The sequence below is a fragment of the Mustela nivalis genome (genome assembly GCF_964662115.1).
Source record: "Mustela nivalis genome assembly, chromosome: 4".
Classification (NCBI taxonomy): Eukaryota; Metazoa; Chordata; class Mammalia; order Carnivora; family Mustelidae; genus Mustela; species Mustela nivalis.
The window spans coordinates 88,118,779-88,132,201 of NC_139023.1; the positions used below are offsets into that span (position 1 = coordinate 88,118,779).

Consider the following 13,423-nt stretch of genomic DNA (forward strand, 5'->3'; position numbering starts at 1 on the left):
AGCGCTCCCTGAGTGAAGGCTGTGGTAGGCAGGCGGTCGGGTGAAAAGTGGGACATGAATGCACAGTTTGCACACTCTGCTTTCCGCCTCCAACCTTCTGGATTTAGCTTGTCTCTCCACTCCCCCCTCCCCATTAACCCCAGAGTTCCCCCTTATTGTGCACCCGGGTCTCCCAGACAGTGCGATGGCCCCGCGTACACCTCTGCCTAGATTTTGTGGCTTTGGGGGGTCTCGGTGGGCCTCCCTCTCCTTCTCTGCGACCCGCGGGGCGGCCAGGACGGCGGTGGGTCCCCTGCGATGCCGCCTGCGAGGGTCCCTGTTTGGGGAGTCCTGGGTCGTGGAGTGTGTGTGTGTGTTTGTGTGTGTGTGTGTGAGTGTGTGTTTGCGCGCGCGCGCGGTGGCGCGCAGCGGGAGGGAGGGAGGGAGGAACTGAGTGGGGGGGAGGCATCGGGCAGAGGAGGGAGGGGGCGGGCGGGCAGCGGTGGGGCGGGAGGGGGAGCGGCTCTGGGCTTCAGCAGTGACACTCGGGAGCGAACACACACACTCCCCGCTCGGAGCCGCGAGAGAGCGGAGCTTACCGCGCAGCGTACCCGCCGCCGCCGCGCGCCCGGCTCTCCTTGCGTCGCACTCCAGCCAGGCGCCGGTGCCCCGAGCGGCCGCCCGCGGAGCCCGCGACAGCCCCGCTGGCCTCGGCAGCATCCTCCCGCCGCCCAGCCCCCGCACCCTCCCCGCCTTTTAAAAGGACCTCCCGCCACTTCCCCGCTCTGTCCCGGGATCCCCCAGCCCCCGGCTTCTCCCCGCTCCACTCCGCAGCAACTTCGGCGGCCCGCGCGCCGCCAGCCTCGCCCGCCTTTGAAGTTTGCAGCGCCCACCGCAAAGTTGGGACACTTCGGCCGATTTAATTTTTCTCTTTTATCTGCCTCCTCCTACGCCTCCCAGCTCCTTCGGTTCCTGAGTACTGGTGCTTAGCATCTTGGCCGGTGCCTGGGACGTGGACTGTTTCGCACACCACACCTCGGGGAGGGATTTTTCCTCTCACCCTCCCAGGAAAATCAAACAGATTTTTTAAGGTAAGTAGCGAGAGGAAAGCAAACTTGTGACGCCTCGACGCCTTAGCCCGCCACCCCAAGACCTGGCACAGGGAGTGTTCACACCCAAGGTTTCATCCGGGGTGGGGGGTGGAGGCGCGCGACCCCTAAGTCAGAGGGGCCCAGCGAGGTTCTCCGTCACCGCTGGACGAGGGCGCCAGATCCAGAGGAGCAGAGGGCTTTAGGGGCGTAGAGCAGGTCTCCCTCGGTTTTCCACGCTGGCTTCGTGGCTGGGCGGCGCGAACGGTGTTAGGAGGTGGAGAGACAGTTGCACAGGCCGGGGACACTAGGTTCCCGGTGCCCAGGATGCGGCGGAGTCCGGGGAGCCACAGAACCTTTATCCCGGACTTGGCCTGGACACTTACTTTGCCCGCCCGCCGGGAGGGCTGCTGCCTCCCCCTCTGCTTCATGCCCTCTACCCTTCGCTAGAGAAAGTCAGCGGGACTGGGTGATAGAGGCGCAAGAGTGTGGGACGAAGAGGGGTCTGGGATGCGCATGGGCTCGCCCGCGGGCAGGACTGGAGCGGGTTCCTGGCGGGCGGCCCCATCCCCGCAGCGGGGGCTCTGGGATCTCGGTCCCCTTCGGCCAGCCGAACCCCCACCGCTCTGGCTCCTCGTTAGTCCTCTGCCTGCTAAGCGAGCATCGTTAGAGAAACTTCCTCGAGCTAAGCAGGGAGGCCTGGGACCGGATCCTGCTTTTGCCGGGGTACTAGAGCAGCCACCGAGGGGACCTTCCCTCTCGCGCCAGACCCAGCGACAGAGCGTCGTGCCCCAGCCCTGTCTGTGCACCAGTCGGTGTTCGCTCTAGTCGGCGCTACCTTCAGTGCCACCGAGCTGAGAGTTGGGGCAGCCCCGACACTCGGGAATCCGAACGAGTGGTTCCACGTCCCAGCTGTTCTCCCGGGACACTTCGCAAACTGCAGAATTTAGGTGCGGTTTCGTTTCATTGTGCGCCCTTCCTGCCTCCACCCACCCCGTACACCCGCCGGGGGCTGGAGAATTCGCCGCTGCCCCCGCACCAGGTCCAGGCGGGTCGCGGAGGCCCTTGGAGTTTGCCGTGGGCACCTCTGCAGGGGCGCTGAGCTGTTCTTCGGGCCAGGTCGCGGTTCCCCTCCTGGTCCCCTTCGGGGCGCTGTCCATCTCCTGCTCTGGGTACAAGGAGCTCCCTGAAACCAAGACCTTGAGCGAGAAATGAACCTGAGAAACTCTCTGGGTTTAATTTTTTTTTTTTTTAAACATAGTTCCTTTAAGCAACTTAGTTGCGCTGATTAATTTGTCTACTTTTCATCATCATTCGATCCTGCTGTATCAAAAAACAATTTATTTTTTCATTCAGTCGCTGACCTCTCCAACCACACTACCCTCTTCCCCCCACCGCCCTTGCCCACCCCTTCTTTTGCCTCGCTTCCTGAACCCTTTTTCTTTTCTGAAGGAGGGAATCTCCGCACCTCCTCCCTTTTTCCTCCCACCCGGTCCCTGAACGCCTGTGAGAACGAGGGGAGTCGTCAATGGAAATAAATAGGACCCCCGCTCCATTCTCCGCCCCCTTTAAACAAGTAAAATCCTCCCTGGGCTGGCAGAAGTAGAGATAAAACATCCCTCCAGAGGGAGCGGTTTTGAGGATTTGATCGGAATGAATTGTTTTATTATCCTGAAAGATGTGATGGATGGATGCTAGAGCAATATGGGTACAGATCAGAGTGTACTGAGGGCTCTCAGTATTTATTATTATTAATTATTGTTTATTAAGGGTAATAATAAGACCATAACCTAGCTGAAGACCATGTTTATATTTGGTTTTGTTTTGGGGTCAGTCTCTTATTACAGTGGTCTCAGAAAGTGAATACACCAAAACGATATTAATTTCTTACACCCTTTCTGCATATGGAATTAATTAAATGTCAAAAAGATACTGTCATTTTACCAAAGTTTTAACCCATGAACTTTTAGAAGGTTGCATTCTTATGAAATGCCCTCGTTTGCCTCAGTCTGTCTCCTTAAAGTTCAAAAACTTGGCAACATAATTAATTATGGTCCCAATTCCCATTTTCAATCTAAACCTATATGCAGGATTACATTAAAATATCCCATCATTTATCCTTTAAAAGTGACTCTGATGAGTTTAAATTCTTGGGGAAGGGGAGTCACCTGGGAATGAGAGGTCCAGAAGTTAGAAAAATTAGTGACTATTTCAGATTTCACTAAAAAAATCCTTTAATTCCTCCTTTAAGGAATGAAATTAACAAGTGTTTTCTCTGTGTAATTCTGAACTTCAGTGAATGTCCTTAATCTTTACCATACAGTAGAAACACAACAGCTTGAAGCTTTGTCTGTATTGTTTTCATTTTTATGTCAGGACGTTTTATTCATTAAACCTGTATGTGGAAGTCACAGGCTCCACGTGGCAGCAACACTCTGTTTTAATTAGTAACTATCATAAAAAAGAAGCTAGAACTCTGTAATGGGCCTAAATTGCTAGGAATTATGTGTGGTTTAAATTACGCATTTATTTCAGCAGAAATGAAACCATGAATACAAAACATCTTTTAATCACTTGCAGACACAGCTTTTATCTCTTAAGATGTAACAAAATATATAATTGAAAAATATCCTTCTAAGAATGAGGGAAGCCCTGACCCTCTTTTTATTTGTCCTGGGCCTATTGAACATTCATGTGGTAACATGAATAGTAAGCAAAGAGTGATGTCATAACCTTGGCAATACCATGCTGAGGGCATGCTTACATTCAATGTAGCCATCGTGGATCCGTCTGCAGATAACTTAATGTAGCAACTTCTTCATCTGGCTTCATGAACCTGGTGATTCAGATATAGTTTTCTCACTGGAATTTATTGACCAGACTCTCCATGTGATAAGGGAAAATAGAAATAAAATATACCTGTCAGTTGTTCTCTTCCTGTATTTGTTTCTATAGTATTTCTATTCAGTGTACCAAGAGGCCAGAATTTTTATTTTCAAACTGATTGTGTTTTTGTTGTTTTGTTAGGACAGAACTTGTCCTTCATTTTGCAATGATGAATGAGTAGATCTGGAAATGTAAGGACTATGCCTGAGTTAACAGATAGCAAGGAGTAGTGTGAATTCCACAGGATGTGCACTAAAATTATTTTAGTCTTTCTTCCCTTAGTTATTCCAGTGACAGGGTGATTGAGTCTAGTGACCAAGCAGTGCTCTCATGCTTTTTTTGTTCCCTATTTCTGTGTCCGGTCTTGTTTTGGAGAGCCCTGCCCTCATCCTAACATCTAAGTTAATGAACGGCAGCCAGTGTCAGCTGCCATCATCTTATTCACCAAGAAGAAAGCATATCCCATAGCCATCCCTATTGGGTGAAAAGCAAGTGTAATCTACAAAAGTTGTTCAGATTATTCACTTGACCTCAAAACAAGGTCTAGAACCTCTAAATATCTACTTTGGAACAATTATTCCAAAGAATATAATTTATTCATTTCCAGTTGATTCACAATCATTCAGTAGAAACAACTAAACAAGTTATAGTTGAGTAGTAAACAGTAAATCACACTAAATCTTTACTTTCAGACTGACTTTAAAATTAAAGCCCTCCAGTATTTAAATACTCCATTTAAAAATGCTTTGCAATTTAACCCTGAGGTTAGGCTAAATTCTGCCTTATTTTAACATTATATTACAATGCAAATTGACACCTATGTTACACACACTCATGCTTCCACGTGTTAATTTTCAACTAAGAAGAAATGTAAATACTTGGCTGTTACTGTTAAAAAGAATCACATAGCATGACATAGAAAAACAAAATTGCCAATATTTTATTATATCATATGGTGATATGCTGATCCTAAATTTAGTTAATATCTCTGAGAAGAACCACACCATTTTAGGATGAATGTGTTGGGATATGTATATAGATCTCTTGCCTCTTCTGAGAGGACACCTGGCATTTTCTTTCTATAGCCCACCAGCGCCCAAGCCAATGACAAATGCAGGTATATTCCTGGCTGCTTACTTCTTGAACACATTTCCTAACGCCAAAGATGCTATAGTCATACCTTTCCCCTTTCTTTTGGTATGTTACTAATAACTGCAAACCAACTAATCCTTGCATTTTAATATTTTGAAATATTTAGAAATTATAAAATATATAATATTAATTGACCCAAGATTTTAAAAAACATTTCTAGTTTTACATTTTAAAAATTGAGAGTAAGGGTATTTGATCAGTATGGAATAAAAAGCAAACTGGCAATATGTTTCTGCAAATTTTACCCTTTGGGATAGAGACAGATTTGACCACAGAACAGCTGGATTTTGGGTCCTGTTACAATGTCAATTTTTTTTAAGAACTCACTAAACTAAATGTGATTTAGACCTCAAGTTTTTAAATCTAGAAACTTCCAAGATTACATGTCATTATTCCTTCAACAATTTCCGGATCCCTTGGAAACTGATTTAGTTTAATAAGTTGGTGAGTAGCTTTTGGTTTTGAGTTGTTAATTTTTCCATGTTTCAAATTTGAAAATGACACATATTTAATATTTTATATATTTCTCTGAAGTATTTATTTTTAGTTTCACTTGTGAAAACTCTGAATGAATCTTTAAAAAAGAAAAATGTGGCAGAATGTATATAGTTAACTTTTCCAATGTCCCTTAATTGTTCTTTTGAAAAAAATTGCTGCTATTCTTTTGAAAGAATTGTTTCTATATAGTTATGAGAAAAGAAAAAAACATTTTTAGAAACAGTGGGTTATATAGAATTTGGAAGGAACTCAATAAAAACATAATTACATGATTAGAAATCGACTCATTTGAACAAACCTCTTAGACACTGCCTCTGCAGTGTGGAGGTTTTAAATATAATAACCAAATAACAAAATCGAGTTAGCAATATGCACTCATTTTCTAATTGGAATGATTACAGCCAATATCACAAATAGGGGTCACTGACTATACTGTATGATAACTGTGCAAGTTTCTGTCTTCTCCCCAACATGAAAGAGAGGCACACACTGTCTTCTTCCAGTTGTGTGCTTGGAGGACATATATTCCACAATCTAAAGACATAGTAAAAAAATATGGACTATATTCAAATGCGTCTTTTATCCATAACTAAAAATCATAAGTACATAGATCTTGTTCTCCGAGGCAATTGTCCATAAGCATACAGATCTAAATAAAATGAGACTGAATTTTATCCTTTCTCTAAAAGAAAAACTAAAACCTGAAGCCATAATTAGAAAGATTTGTAAAGGGTGATATCTTGTTTTTGAAATCACCATGACTGTGGTTAAAGTTATAATACAGAAACTATGAGCAAGTGTTTATTTATGAAGATTGAGAATACTGTGTATGGATAGTTGACAAATAAAATGAGGGGCAACATTGTGATGCTTACCTGAAAATATTGTATTTAAAAGGGGAAAGCTAGTGTGAAAGGGATTAATTTATTTAGGGTTAGTTTCTCTGACTTAGGTGCTACAAGTGTTTGGTGCCTCCTGGAGTATAGATGGTTAGAATTTACAGCACATCGTAGTGAAAAATAAACCTCAGCAATCCATATGGACGTAGGAGATGGCTTTGATTACTCTCTTTTATTCAGGTCATGTGTACTCAAAGCTCACTGGCATTGCCAAATGTAACATTATGCATTTTATTTCTGTAATAAAATATGTTTCTGATTAAATTATCAGTCATACAAAAAAATCAACTCACATAAGCATGAATGTATTTGATCCGTTTTAGTTATCTTGTTTAAAATACACACAGAAAATAAATACACTTTACCCATAAGAATACACTAGTAAATATGTCCTGGTTGAAATCTAAATATTATTCATATGTTGATAGCACTCAATAAATGTTGTAATTCATATTAAATGCCAGCATTCACTGAAATTGATAATATAGTATCAAAAGCTTCAAATTGGGATTGGTTCAGAAGTAACTGGATCCTGTAATTGGAGAGAGATTTGTTGCCAGCAGCGGTAACGGTGATCAGAAACAGCAGTGGTAGCTAAAACACCTGGCAAACTGAGAAAAAAGAGCAATCATTTAGCTTTGGGTCTCCCCAAGTTTCAGATGTTTTAGTTCTCGGGTGATCCTTCGAAGTTTGCTAAAACGTGCTATGAAAATATATTACCTTTTTTTATGGAAAATGAAACTGCTCCCTAAATAGAAGATATGGATTGGACCCTCTGATGATCCCAGTGGCAAGCATAACTGTATTAGTAGGTGGACAAGCAGGCAGGTCTTATGGGAAATGGCCTGAGGTCCTGGGGAAGCCACCCTGCCCCCAACTGCTACCAAGGCCTCTTGTGGTACTAAAATGCTATCTGCAAAAAGATGATTTTTCGTGGTTTTTTTTTTTTTAAGATTTTATTTATTTATTCAAGAGAGAGAGATTGAGATCACAAGCAGGCAGAGAGGCAGGCAGAGAGAGAGGGAGAAGCAGGCTCCCCGCTGAGCAGAAAAGACAATGCAGGGCTTGATGACAGGACCTTGGGATCATGACCTGAGCAGAAGGCAGAGGCTTAACCCATTGAGCCACCCAGCCGCCCCCTGATTTTTTGTTTTTAAAATAACTTTGTTTTTGAGTGTCCACTGTAAATATGAAAATGCCGCTAAGATGGGAAACAGGGTAAGCTGCTGTCAGCTAACATCCTCCCAAGATGTTAATAGCGGGACAAAGCCAGACTAGAAGAAGGCTAGTTTAAGACGGGATTTTAGAAAAGGGAGATACTGACCTTTGGATCTTTGGCCTCTTCTTCTTTGGACAGCCTCCCGTTAGAATACATCTGTTCTTTTCTCCTCTTCCTCTGATAGTTGCTTCTCAGTTTCTTATACTCTAGAAATTATACCTGGGGCCAGGTTTGTGGGCCACAGCTGGAATGGCCCCATTGCTTCGTTGAATGCTCTTCTGTCACTATCCTGAAGTTCATAATTCTTGAACAAGAGGTCTTGCACCGGGCCCCACAATTTTTTATTTTATACTGAGACTACAAAATATGTAACTCATCTTCTTTCTACCTTGATGCGAATTTAAGATAGAGAATCTATATGTTGAAGAACTGGTAAGGACATTTGAGATTATCTTTGCAACGTTAAGTCGAGTGCATATTTGTATCAAAAAACTTATCTTTTCAGTAAAATGAAAGAAACAATACTCTTTTAAACAATTGAGATACTGAGCAGGTATCTAGCTTTTGATAGTGCTGATCTTGTAAAGCAGAGGTCTCTAAAAGGGAGTGGAGAAAATATCAAAACTCTATTTAAGCTTACTTTTATGTATAAAGGAGGAAAAGAGTTTTGTTAACATTATGTAATATATTTATTGGCAAAGTCACTCTTACTCAGCATATTGGATGATCACTGAAAAATCAGTAATCAGAGGTGACAGCTTCTGTGAAGTAAAAATAATAACAGGTGAAAATAATGACATCTAATCAGCTCTGACAAGGAGTGAGCCCTACCCAAAAGTTAACCAGAAAAAAGATGTGGAGTATAGGGGTTTTTCCAATGTAATCAACTATGATACTCATCACAGTATAGAAAGTCTCAAATAACGTGTGTGTGTGTGTGTGTGTGTGTACATATATATATATATATATATATTATTTTATTATATATATTTACTTAAATAAATAAATATGTATTTTTATTATATATGTGTACATATACACACACATATAAAATATATATAATATAAATATATAATAAAATAAAAATATATTTTATATATATACACACACACACACATATATATCTATAAAAAATCCCAATTCTAAAAGATTTGGAGACACCACATTACAGGGCCAGAGATTTTCAACAGAAGCTGAAAGAGCCCTCAAATAAATCGGTCACTATTATCTTTAAGTATTCTTAGTTATATGTATAAGCTTTTGATAATTCCTCTGTTACCAGGAAATAGATAATACACTCCATTATGTTCTGAAAAATTCAGTATTCCAAGAGTTAAAAAAAAGTTACCTAATCTTAATGCTCTTGTAAAAAAAGTAATTGTGTTACATTTTGAAATTTATATTTAAAATTGTATTGTCTCTCAGTAAAGTTGCCGGTTATTAATTTACACCAAAGTTGTTTCTGTGTTTTGAATTTCACAACATGAATGGAAATTATCCTACTTATTAACAGTATTATAACTTCTTAAAACCCTGAGTTGTTCACAAGGTACTTCCACATCTATTATTTTCTTTAATCCTCATGGGTACCCAGTAAGGAAGATATTAATCCCCTACTGCTGAGAAGTCTGAAACTCCATTTCAGCTAAGAGAATAAACTACACTCACAAACTTTTAAAATAAAGTGGGGACTCCTTGGTTCCAGAAGCAAAACTGATGGAAATGTCTAAAACTTTTAAATTGAGATTAGTTTCCAAATTAATTTGCAAGGACACAATTTACTTGGAATTTTTTTTTGGTTACAATTTAATGATTCAAAAAATCATTAATTTAATCTAAATTCACAAGACCTTAATCGTAGACAGTTTATGTGCTAAATGTTTACTGGTTTGGGTCATGGTTAACTTACTAGGTAATTTTGTGGCGGAAGATGAGTACACTTTTTTACATTTAAATCCATATGTGTTAAGGTACAACACTGAAAAATAAGTAATCTGTAGACTCCCTTCTTAAATTAGTGGTAATTCATAAGAATTCACCTCTAAAGTCATTCCAGCATTCTAAAGATTTTTATTTATTTATTTGTCAGAGAGAGAGCGAGCACAGGCAGACAGAGTGGAAGGCAGAGTCAGAGGGAGAAGCAGGCTCCCTGCGGAGCAAGGAGCCCGATGTGGGACTCGATCTCAGGACGCTGGGATCATGACCTGAGCCGAAGGCAGTCGTCCAACCAACTGAGCCACCCAGGCGTCCCAATCATTCCAGTATTCTAATAATGTGGCATTTTTAAGAGATATAAGATTTGAAGTTAGATCTGTTTTAAAAATTTTTAAATAGGGGCGCCTGGGTGGCTCAGTTGGTTGGACGACTGCCTTCAGCTCAGGTCATGATCCTGGAGTCCTGGGATGGAGTCCCACATCGGGCTCCCAGCTCCATGGGGATTCTGCTTCTCCCTCTGACTTTCTCCTCGCTCATGCTCTCTCTCACTGTCTCTCTCTCAAATAAATAAATAAAGTCTTAAAAAAAATTTTTTTTAAATAAGTGTTTCTACATTTCAATGTAGTTCTACATTTCAATGGAAAACTGAGAGTTGCTGTAGATGCATAGGCTAGGATATTCCAAATACCCTAAATACTTAAAGCCCTTTAAAACATAATGAGGAATAAGTCAGCTCCAACAGTGAAAATATTTATACACCCACACATATTAACACTTCAGCCAGCAAGTTCAGCCTATAATTGAAAAAAAATATCTACATTTAAAGTTTTGTTCATACTTACAAAGCAGTGACAACAAGGAGGCAGTTTTGAAACATCTTTTTCTCTTAGCAGGCTCTATGTTGTGTAATGACCGCTGATGACAGTTGACCCCCTACACTCACCAGCTACAGCCTTTCCCTAATGCATCCCTAAAAAAATTTTTTTAAAGAGGAAAAACCACGCCTAACTGTGTATCTTACTTTTGGGGGAAGGAGGGGAAGGGATGAAATAATTGTGGTCAGGATTCTGTGGTTTGTCTTCTCTCTGATTGTTGCAGATTTATGTGTTTGTATTATATCATCATAATTTACTGTAAACTCTTCATTAAAAGTGACCGTGGGGTCTGCCCGCATTATCTGCCTTTTGAGTGCCCTGTTCTTTAATCATCTCTTAATCCAGAAATAATAATGCAGAACATCCCAGGAACTGAGCCTGATCCTCAGCTCTCTAATCTCAACACGTGCATCTGAAATCCTTTGCTAGATCTACTGCCTGCAAAGCCTGAGCACACTCACCTTTGAATCCCTTTAATCCATCTTTGTTTGTTAAACAATATTGATGCCCCCAGATATGGTCTCTCAAGGTTAACAAAAAGAATATTAAGGATCTCCTACTGTTTGTGTGATTATTTTTAAAAACTCAACATCTTGGCCTCTCCTCTGTGCTCTAGTCAGTCTTTGAGGAAAGAGGAACTTTTTATCTGATAGATTAGGTAAATTCTGATAGAATAACCTGATGCTGAGATTCCGTCTGATACCTGTTTAAAGAGCAGGCCAAAACATGTATCTTTTGTTGTTGAGTAAAATGTTGCAACTAGTTAGAGAAGCTGTTTTATACTATGTGCAGATAAACGGGACTTCTTATTTCAAAAGAGCATTCACATCCACTATCTTAAACCTCATAACAACCCTGGGAATAATTGTCTCCATCGTGTAGATGAGGAAACGGAGACCAAAAGAGGTTAAGAGACTTGCTCCCAGTACAAAAGGCAATAATGGTTTAGTCAGAACTTCTTCCGCTCAGATCTTCTTACTCGAAGTCCAGCAGATCATTTTCGGTTTTACTTTGGAAGCCTTTTAACTGTTCCCAAACGTGGAGACATAAGACCAGAGAGTGAACTACAGAAAGAAAAGACAGGGGAGACGTTAACTTCCCTTTCTTTAAGGTTCTCTCAACTGTGAGATTGTCACGATCCAGTGTCCTTGGAGAGTATTATCTCATCTCTCCAAAGACAGGGCTTACGTTTATAGTTTGTTTTTGGCCTAGGATTTTGTAAAAGGGGTCGCAGAAGAAATATGTATTTGAAAACTGTTACTTTAACTTATTTCATTTTACAAGAACAGGACAAATGCATACTTGTGTGTCCCCCTTTTTTTCTTTTCTGGAAATAAGAATAATCTAGGATTTAACTTTTTTAACTGTTTAAGGTTCCTGATACATCTGTCCCACTCTTCTTTCTTTGGGTTATATTATCCTGATTATAGTTATTTTTAAATCAGTACCTTGATTTTGTCCTGTGTGTTGGTCCTGGAGGCCACCACAGAAAATCTGACAGCAGACAGGCTTTACTGCTGTCTTATCAAAGTAAGTTCCAGTGCAGGGAAGAGGCAAACTTCCAGGACCATCACGAACTGGGGAAATAGAGGATTGGGTCCATGGAACCAAATGCCAATTTTTAGTCTATGGTATTTATTATTCTATGGTAATAATGATTTCATCTTGATAGAATCTTATTTCTTAGTATTTGGCAACTCCATTAAGTAGATGAATAAATTAGAATCTTGTCACAATCTCCTAAAAATTGCACAAGGCCATTTTTGGGCTTTAATATAAACACAGACATATTCCCCAGAGCAAAAAACCTGCCATCTTCCTCCTCCTCTACCTCCTCTTCCTCCTTCTTTTCCTCCTCCTCCTCCCCCTTCTTCTTCTTCTTCCTCTTTCTCTTCTCCCTCTTCTTCCTCCTCCTCTTCCTCTTCCTCTATGTAAAGAAGGTAGAGAAAAGAAAGCCGTGAAACTGTGTGGATGTAATAGTAGTACTCACAGTAAAAAGAGGAAAGGATGTGTATAATCTGCATGTCATCCATGCTGAATAGATGTGTAAAACATTAACATTTGGTCATGAGTAAAAATTGGAAATCAGGAAGTTCAAATAACGAGGGGAGGGGTGCCTGGCTGGTTAAGTCGGTAGAGCATGCAACTCTTGATCTCAGAGTTGTAAATTCAAATCCAACGTTGGGTGTAGAGTTTATTTAAAAATATATCTTTTAAAAAGTATAAATGGTGCAAATACTGGAGAAGAAAATCATAGTGCCACCGTTATCAGATAATCAGTCACACGATTGGAAGAGACAGCTACTCGAAGTGCAGCCCACGAACTATCAGCATCCACATCTCCATGGAGCTTGTTAGAGAGGCCGAGTGAAAGGGCCCACCCCACATCTTTTGAAACAGAATCTGCAACTTAATAAGAAAGCTGGGTCATGTGATTGTACATTCAGGTTTGAGAAGCACGGTCCATAGCATTTGTTCCTATTCTCTGATCAGAATGTATCCCAGCCAAACCATATTCTACATGTTTTCAGAGGAAAGAGGTCCTCTCAAGTAATGCACTATGTTATTCTTACTAAGACATGACTGTGTTCTTAAGGACAGAAGAAAATGCATCCTTCTCCTAGGCTCCTGGTCCATCCCGCATCTGCCACCCATCTAATAGCAACCAGCTAACAGGTTTCCATGAGGTCCACCTCAAAAGACTGAAGAAATACTTCCCAAGTTTTTGAGGTTTACAAAGTAGCCTATTTTATACCCATAAACTTGCCAAAAGCACCCATAACTTATTTCCTATTTAGCTTATAATCTCTCTCGCGAAACAAATTCCATAAATCAGCAATAATGAGCAGTTTTCCTATTTTGGATTTTATTTATTTGTTACCCACAAAACGT

General features: G+C 41.1%; 1 protein-coding gene across 1 annotated transcript in view; it reads left to right on the top strand.

Moving 5' to 3' along the window:
* The first annotated feature begins 508 nt into the window (after nt 1–508).
* NDNF (neuron derived neurotrophic factor) overlaps nt 509–13,423 on the top strand; it is a 41,180-nt gene continuing 28,265 nt past the window's right edge. Inside the window, exon 1 of the mRNA XM_082729162.1 lies at nt 509–1,070. The gene's annotated coding sequence lies outside the window, so the exon portion shown is untranslated. The remainder of the gene's footprint in view (nt 1,071–13,423) is intronic.